Source organism: Molothrus ater, chromosome 4 (assembly GCF_012460135.2).
Source record: "Molothrus ater isolate BHLD 08-10-18 breed brown headed cowbird chromosome 4, BPBGC_Mater_1.1, whole genome shotgun sequence".
NCBI classification, from domain to species: Eukaryota; Metazoa; Chordata; class Aves; order Passeriformes; family Icteridae; genus Molothrus; species Molothrus ater.
In genome coordinates, this window is record NC_050481.2 from 16588113 (window position 1) to 16601502 (window position 13390).

The following is a 13390-nucleotide window of genomic DNA, read 5'->3' on the forward strand; positions in this document are numbered from 1 at the left end:
TGGATTATTAACTGTGTAAGCAGTTAATAGAGAAATCTATCATTGAACCTTCCTGCTGACTACACAGGCATTAGCAAACTCCACAAAGCACAGCAATTCTTTTCTGGATAGTATCCATTATTCACAGTCACCCTACATAAAAAGCCTTTATGCTCTTCCTGAATGTTTGCAGCGTGTTGGGGAGCTGCTGGACGGAGCCCACTGGATAATTGGCAGCAGGGCTGCCTTTAGCTGGTTTCATCCTTCAGCAGCCTCATGTACCATTGCTGGCAATGCCACCAATTTGAGAGAAGCATGGGTATTGTTCTAAAATCTCATTTTACTGTCTGCTTTAACATTATTTTTCTACTGTCAAATGTCCATTCAAAAGTGCCTACACAGCAAGATTTAGAGATCATCCTGCAAAAAAGCCTTTTTCTCCCTGTATCTTCCACAGAGGATACATTCATGGGCTCTACTGTGAGCTGCTGAAGGTTTTAAAAACAACAGAGCTGATACGTTTTGTGGGAAAACACTACAAGCCAAATGCTGAACCTAAATGCTATTTGCAGATGCACACTGTGCTCACAAGGTGAGCCAAGCAGAATAATGCAAGCAAGTAATTATCCTCTGAAGAAGACAGAGAATGTGAAGAATAGTGGTTAACAAATTAACGCAAGTCCTGCCAACATTTTAGATCTGGAAGTTTAGCTCTTCCTCCCCACACCTGCTGTGAAGCCCTGGTGCAGTTCTCCAGCCCTCCATTTAACAGGCTCTTCCCTTGAGCTCTGGTTACATTCCTTGAGCCCACACAGCACAGCTGAATTTTCTCCCACAGCCCCCTCTGACCACTTCACCCTCTCTCCCAAGGTTAAATGCTATATTCATGTCCAAGCTCCCACAGCACCACATTCAAGCCCCTGATCTGAAAGAGACTGCACAGCTTTACATGAATGTAATTAACCTCTCTCTGAAATTATTCCAGCTTCTACCCCCTCAACCCTGCCAGCTCAGGTTTGTAAGCTACAAACCCAACCTGACTAGCTCACATTGAGCTACTATATCCCCAAAGCACTTTTATTGCTGCAATCACAGTACTAGGCAGCATCTCCTCTGTCTTTGCACCAGGACTCCATTCCCAGCAGCTAAGAGATGGCACAACAGGGTGATGGAAATCCATCATCCATGCCCTGTAAAAGGTCTCAGTCCTGATACATGGATGCTGCCAGAGGAAGCAAAGGGTGACCAATACTTAAGGGCCTTTCTTTCTTGCCTGGCTCCTATTTCCCCAGCTCTGCTCCTCTCCCAAAGCACAGTGCAGTGGGAGAGGGAAGGAGAGGAGCAGCAGCACACTGTGAAAGTTTGAACTGAAAAAAAAAGTAATATAAGTTGAAACAAAACTACAGAAGGGACACTGTCTAGCAGACTACATATCAGTCAAGTACACTTCAGCACTTTTTCTGGCAATCTGAGAGCTTTAAAGGATTCTTCTGGCAATCTGAGAGCTTTAACAGGAATGATACAAGTTCACCTGTGGTGAACTCAGGATTTTCAAAGTAAGAGAAGAGGTTCTGGAAAGCATCTTGCATTTCAGAGTCCTGTAGCATACTGGAGACAAACAACTGCTGATCCCTGCACTGAATCCAAGTCATACTGCTGCCACTACAGAGAACATCCCAGAGCTGCAACCGTGCACCACTTCTGAGAGCTGCACTAAATGCCTCAGACTTAAGCATATTCAGGAAGATATTTGAGAAATATTAGAATACTCGAGAGAAATTATTATTATTTTTGTAAATACAGCAAACATGAATCACTCAATTAATGAAACCCCTTTAACTTCTGAAACACAGGTGATTTCAAACAGCAGTACTGGTAGTGCTGGTTTTATAACTCAGTTATATCCAGAGGCAGAAAACTGAGCAGGACCCCAGCAAGGGAGAGGACACAGACACATCTGTAGTACAGACTCCATACACAACACTGCTTCAAGTCAAACAACAACCACTCACATATACAGCTGGATATTTTCAGCAGGATATACCCATAAAAAGTCTCAATGCTGTCATCTTTTGGGAGACCAAGAAAAGCACCAACAACTTAACCTAGCAGACCTTCAGTTTAATTAAACACTTTATTAGAAAAACTATGTACTTATTTATGATTCATATTTAAAAAGTCCAAGAATACAGCTGTGTTGTGAATGCAAGCCAAGAATGGGAATCTTGGTTTTGTGTTTTCCTTATGTCAGCTTAACAGCTTAATTAGCTCCACTCACAACATTAAAATACTCTCAGAATGAGAATGAAATCAGCCTTTTGTAAGATTCAGAGCAGTGGATGAGGTTTTTTCACTCAGTTAATTGGATACTTCTTTCCAGTGTAGAAAACAGACACCAAAATAATCACTGTGCTTACTAAACCAACTGTTACACTAAAGAGGTTAAAATAAATGCCATCAGGCACACTTGTTTGTTTTTAGAATTGGTTATAGTCTGTTTCTTGCAATCACAAACAGGCCTGGTGAGAAAAAAACAAGGGTCATAATGCACTGGTCCTAAAATCATGATTTCACACTTGAGTAAAATCCATGTTTTCACAGTCCAAACTCACAAGTGCCTCGGGAAATATAAACCTCCAGCTTGCAGAGGAGAAGTGAGAAGGACTGGGCCATATCTTCCCAGTGAAAATTGCTCCACAGCCACCAGTGATAGCACTGACATCTGCTAGACTTAGGCTTTTTATTGGAACAAGTGCTTTAATAGAAATTGAAGACAATTTTAAAGAAAAAAAAAACCTCCCCATTTCCTCTCTAGCATGTCTTCAGCATAAAGTACATGAATCCTTGTCTCCAACTAGCTCAGACAGTTTGATTACTCATAAAATGCTTTACCTTCACCTTGGTATGAACCAGAGGGTAGAAAATTACCTTAGGCTTCTCTTCTTATTGTCACATTATAAATGCCAAAGATTCACTTTCCTCTGTACCCTCCACCCTCAGCTTAGGCTAACCTATTAAAAACCAAGGCAACTGGCCAGAAGACTAAATTTCAAAAAACCTGACACACAGGATCTGTGTGTTTTATTTTTCAGTTATGACTCGCACTTCTTCCCAGATACTGTTGGTTATATAAATGACATTATATAAATACTGAGAGAAAATGAAGAAACACACCTGGAGTAACAATCAAACCCATGAAGCAAAAGGAAAAAGATCTTCTGTTGATCCAAAGGTATTTAAATGCAGCATGTGTTTTACAGCCTAGGCTGTGAATGAAATCTAACACCAGGCTTCTCCCATACTAACCCATGAACTCTCATGCCAACAACATCTCTCCAGGAGCCTACCATCACACAGATCTTGCTCACCCTCACCCCCATGGAGTGCTTGTCACTCTTTTTCATCAGGAAAAAAGATACTTGGTGGCAGGAGAGTTTGGATACTGCACGGAATTTCATACAACTTCACTATAGAATATCAAGCCAGTTTGGTGCTCCTGGGACTCATCCGGCATTCTTGAGAGGCATGAAGAAGGTTACAGCACAGCAAACTTCACACTGTTACATCTCCTTTCCTTTCCCAGCACCACTGTGTGCCTCATCCAAGCTCTACCCATGGCCAAGCTCTCTTCTCTTAAACATTTATGTAAGGAATTGTGAAAACAGAGTGATCTCAGTCTGCCTTTTTTCTTTATCTTTTTCAGAGACGTGCTAACAGGACGTGCACCAAACACCAATTGTGCTAGCATTTCTCACGGGGTGTTTTCTCAAAAAGTCCCTCTAGGCAATGTTTTCCCTGCTGAAAGGGATTATTTCTGTAACATGCAAAAGTTGGTTTATGTAGCACATCATCTGTCTCATCCACATAAAACTGGATCATTACAGGGAATTTGAGAGTATGCAGATGAAGAGGTAATACTGCAGTCAACAAAAGATATCAAGAAAGGCAGTGAAGCTTACTCCAAGACACTGTTAGTGATTCTGCAGTAGAAATTAAAGGCTTTATAATGAAGTGTACTGAGCAAAAACTTCATTTGCAGAAAAGATATCAGGAGAAACACAATATATATATTATTTGCTAAATACATGTTTAGCTTGCAAAAGCTCAACAGTTTCAGTAATGGCTGGTACACGGTAAGGTAAGTATCACTTCCAAGTCCAGGGAGGACTGGGAAATCTGGCATCTGAACATTAGGCAGTTTATGGCAAATAGTAACTTTAGTAAGAATGACAGGCTGAGGTTTTTAATAATATCCTTTTTCCATATGAATACTAAACCTCTTCTTCAGATCTGGAGCATTATTTATTGCTCTTTAAGCGAGGAAAAGGAAAGGAAGGAAGTGGGAAAAACCTGCAAGTGTCTCTCATTCTGACTGGGCTCCAAAACATGTAAATAATTCTCTATTTCTTTCAAGAAGTTTCTTCTGAGATCCCCACTGTTCTCTGGCAAATACATGTATAGTGGCTTCCCAAGCATCAGCTCATATACTTAAAAACACAGTCTTGTGTCTGTTTTCTATCACCTGCATGACCAGATCATTACAGCAATGCTCAGCTCATGTCAACCAGCTTCCAAAACATGTCTGTGTCCACAAAACTCCTTAGTACTCCTCAATTGCTTGTGGTTATTATTCAAGAGTAAAAGAGTGGAAACACTGCAATTACTCACTCAAAGCAGGAGCACTTTGTGGGTAGCTGCATAGACTTTTAATAGATTTCATTCTGCAGTCCAAGCAGTAAAAGAGAAAAGTTCTTGTTAGCTCAACTTCTGTGCTGCAAGCCTGCTGGAAAGGATGTCCCTCCAGCATTAGAAGTTAATTTAGCTGCTTCTGTTACTATTCAACCCCTGGACTCCTTTCTGAGGCTGCCAACACAAATACCACCTGTGAAGGCCATTCTCATAAACTTGTTCCATGCAAAGGGATTTGAAATGTCTGGCTCAGCTCATCAGGGAACACGTGGCAGCCCAAAAGCTCTAACAACCAACACAGAGGAAGGTTTTCCTTGCGCACAGCGTTTATGTCAGATAGCACATCTTCACCATGTTGCTGTGTTAAAATTTGTATAGGATTCATGTCATTTTCCATGTAAGAGCATTTATGCAGTCCAGCTGAATTAAGATGAAATCGGTGGACTTGTGTGAATGCTGCTAAAAATTATTGCTAGAATAAGTTCTCAATTAATGCAGCAACAACATTAAGTAAATCCCTTAGCAATATGCAAGGAAATAAGCAAACACACCTAGGATTTCTTTATTTTGGGACATGAACTGTGGCCTACGCAAGGTAACAGAACCAGCTGAACTTTTCCACTCCTCAAACTTCCCTTAATAGCATATGCTAAACTAAAAACTATCAACAGCAACTTTAGGTTATGAGTTGATCAAATGTTACTGAATTTCAACTGTCAGGCTCCAGAACAAAACATCCTCATCTAGTCATTACCCCACATGTTTGCCTTTAAGTAAGAGAGACTTACCACATAGCCTCTGCTGCCCAAATTGATGGAGTATGAAAAAAGATAACCATTGTAAAATCTGAAGGTTCCACATATGCTCTAAAGAAAAAGCATTAAGTTTACTTAAAGATGAATCTGGAGGCTGATTTTCATGGAATTTCATCCTATGGCCTCACACGTGCTATGTAGCACTATTCACATGAGTTGCTTTACTGCTTCTATTAAGCAAGAAAATCTAAAGAGTAACATCAAGAACAGACCACTGCTGTCCCACTAAATATGACACACTACACTGGAGTGTGCATTGCACACTACACTGGAGTTCATAAACCACTAACAGAATTAGGAATTTAGATCGGTGTCTTTCAGACAAGAAGCTGGCAGTTAAGAACACAATAACAACCATCCAACATAACGTGCTACTTTTCAACCAGCCTGACACCATCCTTACTCCTCTCCACACAATTTCATTAATCTGTTAAATATATATTCATTAGCATTCACCAGAAATGCACTTTTCATTTGGCAGCCAACAGAGAAAAGAAAAAGACAGTATATCTCCCTTTGCTTCCCTGTCCCAAATCCTGGCGCTAGTCAGAAACAGAGAGGAAAGGAGGGAGGGAGAGAGGATGTAAGCATAAAGGGAAATACAGAGCTCAAGGCAGCTACAGCCTGGGCAGCCCCACCACGATGGAAAAGCAGCTCTGTACCACGTAGCAGCTTCTTAACATTTGGAAGCCCTGCCTATCCACGAAATGCAAGGAAGCACACCAAGGGCTGAACTTCAGCATTAGCAAGCTTTTACAAACAAGCCAGTTCCCCGGTCCCAGGAAGAGAAAGGTGGGGGCAGCCCTCTGAACATTTGGACTAGGCAGATGCATTGGCAGCCAAGACCTGACATTAAGCTGTTGGCCAGTTTACATCTTATTAGAGTGCCTCTCTTTTCCAATCTAACAGCAGGTGTTGGCTGAGTCTAATGACACACACAGTTTACACAACACACGGCAGCGAACTCAGGAGCTTCAGCTCTGAATGCACACACATGGGTCAATGGTGCTGGCACTTGCAGTCAGTGCCACGAGGCATTCCTGCTTTGTTCTATTAGAAAAATATTTACTGGAACTAATTTCCCACTTTGGATTGATTAAAGATACAAAAGTCTGGGAGCATGTATTTATTTTTCCCAAACAGCTCTGAAAGAGGACTTGGGGCAGTACTGACTGCCACACAGACAGACACACATGGGATCGCATTTTCTTTACCCTCCTGCATTTTGAGTTTGGTTATAACAACAAAAATACCCCATGGAATGTACAAATTGAAACACTATAGAAGGCTCACATTTCCCACCTTCAAAGCTGTCTCATTTCACTGAATTTTGAAATTCAGTCACTGGACCTGTTTCCTGAGGTCCAAAATGAGACAGAAACGTTCTCAGTTTGGCATAGCTTGGCATGGCATCCAGGCCCAGGGTTGTGGGGAGGTGGGTGTCAAAAGGCTGATTATGGAAAAACAAACTTTTAGTTTTAGTTTAAGCTGAAGATCTACTCAGGCATCCAGCATGCTAGGGGCATGGGGAACAGGAAGGCAACCCCTCAATCTGTTATTTTCCACGTTTTCAAATGAGATGGAGACACTGAACCATGATAAGGAGCAACAATCATATAAGCAGACCTTTATGAATGTTACAGGCACTAGGAGAGGAGAGGGGCACAGTCCTTTCATTAGCCAGTGTATTCAGAGGCAAAGGAAGACCAGGAAAAGTGGGAGCCAGAGCTAGATCTGAAGAAAGGGAACAGAAGCAATGCAAGAAGGACAAAGACTGCACCTGAGAGCTGTTTTAAAAACTCAGTCAAGTTCAGGGAGCACGAAAGGCTTCACGTCCTTGGGAATGAAGCATGCATAGATTTCAACAGATTGGTATATAATAGCAGGATACAGCAGCTTGCAGATGTTGCCAGTACGGTCACAGCAATGACACAACCCCTACATGCATACCTGACTAAAAGAGACACTGAATTCCCCTTGCATTGCACTCAAACCTAAAAACCATCTTCACAGGGGAACTGCATTTTCAACTGCATAAGCTGGGGCAAAACATGGAGCAACAACTGCCTGATTCTGGCACAGACTCCTTGCACAGTGTTTATTAACACTCCTGTAATTAACGTGGTAGTTAATGCTTCAGAAAAAACCTTTTTAATTCCTGTGAAAATCTGTAAGACTCCTACTGGGCCAACCCCAAAGACTTTTTAAAGGAACAAAACAAAGAACAACTACTGAAAATTCAAGTCAGCATTTTTGATCTGAAAGAAGTAGAAAAGGGGATTAAAGTCGGAATTTGATCATCTCCAAGTTGAGTACCTCAGTGATGGATCTTGTTGCTATTTGTCTTGGGCTGAGAACAGAAATTCAGTCCTGTGAATTTGAGAAACCCTTCCCAGCAACAGAATAATGGCACTAGAAGTACCCTGGTATCAAATAAACTCAGTCTTATCACACTAATCTCTCATGTACAAAATTCCCAAGGGTATCTACTGACCAAAGTGTATTACACCTCTAAAAGCACTTATATAAGCCATCGAAGAAAAAAATTGTGTCTCTAGGAGTAAGTTGCTGAAACCTGCAGCAGTAAATTACTTGAAAACTTAGGAAGTTATTAGAAATAGCAGAACTTTCTACTGTACATAAAAGCTAAGATTTATCCTTTGATAACCCTCTGGGTACTTCACTGCTTTAGTTGCAGAAGCCTGTTTATATTCATATAATTGAGGAACCATTCATGGAACACCCAGTAAAAGAGCCCAAAGTAGTTTTGAGCCTTTCCCTTCACCTTCCATTCCACTGCATTCACATGAGCCATTTAAGGTGTGCTTTTTGATGAATTTCTTCATGGAGGCTTTTTGGTTTTGTTTTTTTTTTTTTTTTTTTAAGTTCCGTATTCACCACTACCCAATAACAGAAAGTCTTCCTGGTAAATAGTTTGATATCTGGCAAACATCAGTACTGATGTCAAGAAGATCCTATTTAACTTCATCCAGTATATTAAGTTTCTAGTGAAATTCCTAAGCAACATCTCTCTATCAAACCCCATCTCCACCCCCCCACTTCTTGTGACACCTGCATAATTTCATTTGATTAAATTCTCCCTTTAAAGTTTACAATAGGTCTGCACAGGCAAGAGTTCACCCTTCAGCACATGTCCATCCCAAAACTCTTTCTGCTTTCCTAGATTAATAACAAGTGTTTTGCCTAGAAATGGAAAAAATTGGAATATCATTATCAGTGGCTTGGACATTCCTTGCTGTTTTCACATCAAATTCCTGAATTGCCTTTGTGGATTTTCAAGCAAGGCCCATGAAGCCAAGCATGGACACGGTGTTTCACATCCTTCCCACAGCAAGACTGAGGGGAATGCTCTTAAAAATTAAAGCAGAATCTACTGAGAAGCTGTTTCACTTGCTGTGATGCTCATCAGTACTTACACAAAGGCTGGTTCTTGCTGCTTCCCAGAGATGAGGACCACAGTGCATACTCTGATCTCCCTTGACTGAAAATGCTCTAGGCAGCACAGAAAGATCACAGTTCCTGTGATGCAGTTCTCAAGTGCATGTACAATTAGGTTTTTGCCATCCACACAGAAATGTTTTCCACTCCCTTTTAACTTATTAAAAACCATGATGATCAATCTTTAATCATATTCAATACTAATACTGAAGGATTTTCCCTGAGAGACTAAGATACAAAATATGTATTTATCATAGTAATTTCTATTTACATTCATTAGAAGCTTGATTTTAATTTAAAAATGCAACTGCAGTTTATCAAGCTTTCTATGAATGCTGTTAAATGGATTTATCGGTCGATGAAATTTTTACACAAATTGCATTAAATGGGAAGCAGTGAATCTGGCAGAGACACAAAGAATAACAAAGAGGGGCTTCTGCAAGTATGTCAACCAAAAAGAAAAGGTCAAAGAAGGTGTAGCCACCCCAATAAACAACACTGGTACACTGCTAACAACAGATGAGAACACTGAGGTACTCAGGGTAGTTGAGATACTCAACTTGTTGGCCTCAGTCTTCAGGGGCAACCTCTCTTCCCACACCTCTGCAGTGGAGGGACAGCAGGATAGGGACTGGGGGAGCAAAGTCCCTCCCACTGTAAATAAAGATCAGGTTCATGGCCACCAAGGAACCTGAATGTACATGTGTCTGTGGGACCTGATGGGAGGCACCCCAGAGTGCTGAGGGAATTGGCTGATGTAGTTGCCAAGACACTCTCCATGATGCTTTAAAAGCCATGGCAGCCAGGTGAAGTCCCAAAGTCCCAGATGATGGGAAAAGGGAAGCTTTGTACCCACCTTCAAACAGGGCAGAAAGCAGGATCCTGGGAACTACCAGCCTGTCAGCCTCACCTCTGTGCCTGGGACTGTCATGGAACAGCTCCTCCTGGAAGCTGTGCTAAGGCACATGGAGGATTGGAAGGTGATTTGAGACACCCAGAACAGCTTCACCAAGGGCAAGTCCTGCCTGACCAACCCTGTGGCCTTCTGTGATGGAGTGACTCCATCAGTGGGCAAGGGAGGGTTACAGATGTCATTTATTTGGGCTTCTGTAAAGTCTTCAGCATGGTTCCCCACAACATCCTTCTCTCTAAATTGGAGACAAATGGATTTGATGGTGGGACTGTTCGGTGGATAAGGACTTGGCTGGATCCAGAGGGTAGTGGTCAAGGGCCGAGTCCCAATGGACATCAGTGACAAGAGGTTGAAACTGGATGATCTTTAAGGTCCCTTCCAACCTAGGTCATTCTATGATTCATTCTACAATTTTTCCAGAAAGCAACACTTCAAAACATATTCTTTTTGTACATCAGAGAACATCTTTCCCTTACAGAAAAAACAGTGACCCGTAAGACTGCAGTTGCCACTAACTCACTTTCAGTCAACAACCAATTCAAATGTCGCATTTAAGACTGACACTTTTCCACTTCAATCCCCGGTCCCATCCCAGGGCCTAAGATACTGTGAGCCACTGAACACTTTCCAGCATTACTTAAGCTGAACAGTTAAGCGCTTTTAGAGATATTGAGGATAAAAGCTGCATAGCAAACTGTTCAAACTGGAACATAAACTTATAAACTAGGATATAAACTGAAACACCAGTTCCTTGTCAGCCTTCAGACATACACCAAAAGTGGTTCCTGAAGGCTAACTCATAGTTTTTCAATATCTCTGATGTACGCACCTCAAATTTAAGTCCATAAACCAAGCTGAGTCTCAACAACATTAGAGAAACTCAAATGCTTTTTAGACTGGACGAGCTTGTCCATTCTTGTTCATTTACAACCTACCACCAACGATGCTCCATCAGTACAAGGTACCAAGCCTTGCTCCCACTTTCTCAGTAACACTGGGAGAGTGAGACAGCAAAACTGCAAAAAGGAGACAATGCTCCACATCTCCCTTCTCCTGCTCACAGAACCACAGAAAAAGCACAATGTCTCATGAGCCGGCACTGACTTCCTCCTCCCGGCTTCAGTCAAGACCGTGGAGAGGTTAACCATTGGAGAGAAGAAAGGAAGAAACTAATTTTCATGGGCTGAATTTAAACAACAGCTGTACTGTGGAAGAGGGAGCACTGAATTCTGATTTCTTTCAGCTGCCCACATTTCAAGCTTGAAGAGCTGACCTTCAGATCTAGCATAAAACTAGCTTTCTAAAGCACAAAACAGTAAAATGAATTCAGAAAGCAAAATCCAGTATCACTTCCAAGCAGTAGAGATAACACAGATTTATCAGAAATCAGATTTTATTCCTTCACATGGCTTACTCACTTATTTGTTAGATTTTTTCCTCCTGTGGAATTAACTAGATTATTGCTGTCCAAACACACATCTTCAGTAAACAGAAATGCCATCTTTGCCAGATCCTCAGAGATATTTCAGGGATACCAGAGCAAATGACAGATGCTAATTTATTGACAAAACATTACAAGGGAAAGATCCATGTGTTTGATGATAATAAAGAATCAATGACAATTCACTGACCTTGACTGTAACAGCTGTGCACTGCTTTTTTTTCTGTTGTTCTTCACTGGCTCTGTGTGCCTGTAGGCACAGGTTGGCAGAGGCAATTCCCCACTCTCACACTGATAGTTAATGACTTTTAAATTTAATAGCCTTGACGCCAAGGAGATGTACACACACTGACTAAAGCATATGTGGTACCCATCTCTGTTACTAGCAGGAAATGAGCCTGCTTCAGAAATTCCAAAGCATTTACTGATGGTTTAGACACGAACTGTACCTCCTTCTCTTCCATTATACACAGTCACTTGGAGACTAAAGTCTGACAGATCATAATATTTTTCTAAAATTTGGTTCCATTCACATCTCCCACACTTTCAGAAACACAAAATATCATGGCATAATATCTTTTACAGACTGAACAGAAGCCAAGCCCAAATGTTAAGCAGACTGGTGCTCAGGACACCTGCTGAATTTGCACCAGAAACTGTATTCTGCTTTTCTCTAATTCCCATTAACATGAATATAAGCTATGAATATAAGCTCTCTGGCTTGTCTTGTCCTCTCCCACTATAGTTCTTCCACCTTCTATAAATATATGCATATATATACACACACAATTATATTTATTATATATACACATGCAATTAGAATATTCCTCACTACAAGTAATCATTGCTCTCTGCCTCCCTCCAAACACAACCAACCAGCAAGCAAAACTAAAACTAAAATCTGATTTGAAACAAAACCTCATTAGCTTTCCTCCATTATATTATTGTCTAAAAGAATTACTGTACATCTGTAAATCATACAACCCAGTAGTAGTATACCTATAAATAAATACCTCCAGTAAAGAGGTATTTATCCTAAATACAGATCCAATATAACAACATATGCTTGCCATTTCCTAATATCCCTATGCACTGAAAATTCATGTTCTCAGTGGAGTTCTTTGCTTTAGCTCTCCACAGCAAGAACAACAGGGCTCCCAGAAGGTCATAGTGATTTTCTTGTCACAGTTAATGCAGCAAACCCTTCAATGTAATGGGAAAAAAATAGTTCTGTATATGGCATTGAACCTGGGACATATTTCAGGCACTGACACTTGTGCAGTTTGTTTCGGAAACATTTCAAAAGCTACACCAAGGTGAGCTATTGACTGATCCTAACTTGGACAGACACATTAATTTTCCAAACCTATCAGCATACTTTAAATTACACTTCTCTCAGCACTTTTCCCACCCTACTTTATATTTCTTTATGAACTTCCTTGAGACTAAAGTGGAAAATTCAAATAAGCTTTTAGTTATTTCACAAGCTGCTACCTAACCTATCTCAAGTATCAGATCAGAATCACCACCTCCATTTGACAGAAGGGAAGCAGCAAAGTCAACAGGATATTGCTGAAGCCATCCCAGAGGTCAGTAGCAGATGGACAAGAAGGTAATTTGGGCTCTGGGCTGTAGAAGGTTCCATGAAACGCAGCATTATACCACCTCTTAAAAAGCCATGAAGTCTTTGCATGCAAGCATCCTAGCAGATATCAAGTACTATGAAGCAGAGTTATATTCTGGAAACCCAGGATCTGGCCCACAAACATTTTACTTTGATGGCTGCTTTTTACACTCTTGATTAAAAATATATATATAGTGGAAAATATGCTGTATTTCCCAGAAATTATTAACTATTTCACATTCAAAGTAGTTATCATATAATTTGTGTAAATATACAATGTGTTATTTGATTAACCTACACTGAGATAATTTTATGGGAAAACAGCTAGCAAGATGTGAAATAGGTATTTAGAAATTAGCTCACACTTAGGAAACCGCTTCCTCAAGACTGAATACTTTTCTTAGCATGTGCACCATAATCCAAGCTGTAAAGCTTGGCCAAGTGTCACGTCTGTTCCATACAGGAAGCTG

General features: G+C 40.8%; 1 protein-coding gene across 1 annotated transcript in view; it reads right to left on the reverse strand.

The window, feature by feature from the left end:
• The window catches only part of ARHGAP24 (Rho GTPase activating protein 24), a 183116-nt gene that overhangs the window by 138974 nt on the left and 30752 nt on the right, over positions 1–13390 (reverse strand). The gene's annotated exons all lie outside the window — the stretch shown is intronic.